Source organism: Penaeus japonicus, unplaced genomic scaffold, assembly GCF_977035675.1.
Source record: "Penaeus japonicus unplaced genomic scaffold, GWHDUDI00000001_assembly GWHDUDI00000011, whole genome shotgun sequence".
Taxonomy (NCBI): domain Eukaryota; kingdom Metazoa; phylum Arthropoda; class Malacostraca; order Decapoda; family Penaeidae; genus Penaeus; species Penaeus japonicus.
Window position 1 is genome coordinate 24,341,621 of NW_028234413.1, and position 1,223 is coordinate 24,342,843.

Below are 1,223 nucleotides of genomic sequence, written 5' to 3' on the forward strand. Positions count from 1 at the left end.
TGTGTATATATGTGTTGTGTGTGTGCTGAATGTGTGTGTGTGTGTGAATATGTTATATATATATATATAATATATATGATATATATATAATTAAATAATAGAATATATAATATAATATTTATATGTGTTGTGTTGTTTGTGTGTGTGTGTGTGTATGTATGTGTGTATGTGTGTGTGTGTGTGTGTGTGTGTGTATGTGTGTGTGTGTGTGTGTGTCATAATAATAATAATAATTCAAATTTCGAGTTTTATGTCCATGTTAGACTTGCCCTAAGGCATCTGGGTCTCTAACACACACATAAATATAAGGTCGTTATGAACGCATCGAAAAGAAGACCGATCTCTTTTGAAATTGATGTTCTTTTCCTTGGTCCCGTTTTTTTTTTTTTTTCTCTCTCTCTCTCCATTACCAAAACGTTCGTTTCATTGACTACGATTTTAATTGTCGAAGATCACTAAAGGTTGGATTTCTCATACTGTAACTAGAATGAACCACTTATCTTGTCCACACTCTTTCCAAGCTATAACAAGCCATTTAAAATCAAAGATTTGATAAGCTCATTACGAGTCCCCGCCGTACTTGACATACAAGACTGCCTCAACAAAGTAAATTCTGCTTTATAGGATCCGCTTCACAAACTGCGTGCTCCAACCTTACGACTTTGACCCGAACGAGAAAGAATAAGAATTAGGTACAATCATTTCAACGACCAATTATGATGTAGGCTTGGCTCCCCTAATTTTCTTAATCAAATTTTAGACAGAGTGTGGCCATGGTCCCACCGCGCCATTCGTCGTCACTGTCGTTTCTTGCGTCACCGCTGTCGCCCCCCCCCCCCCCCGTAGACATTCTAGCCTCTCGCCAGGAAAACTAAATCTCTGGAACCATTTACTGGTAATTCACCTTATTAATTTGGGTACTAACCTTTCGTCTGTCAATCCTAAGCAATTCTAGCTGAATGTCTAAATAGCATTGGGAGGATATGACCTGAACAGGCTACCCTTGGCACATGATCTTTCAAATCCCTTCTGAATAGTATCTTCTCCATATATCCATCCAAAACCACAAAGGAGAAATTTAAGGTCCACTACATATAACTCCCCATTTGTGGTCTCTTCAGGTATACCCTCGGAAACGTTTAAACAGACTTCTTAAATCAGTCTACGGCAATGTTACCTTTGTACTTAACCGAGAAACGCATTGGTTCTATGCTTAGACACAA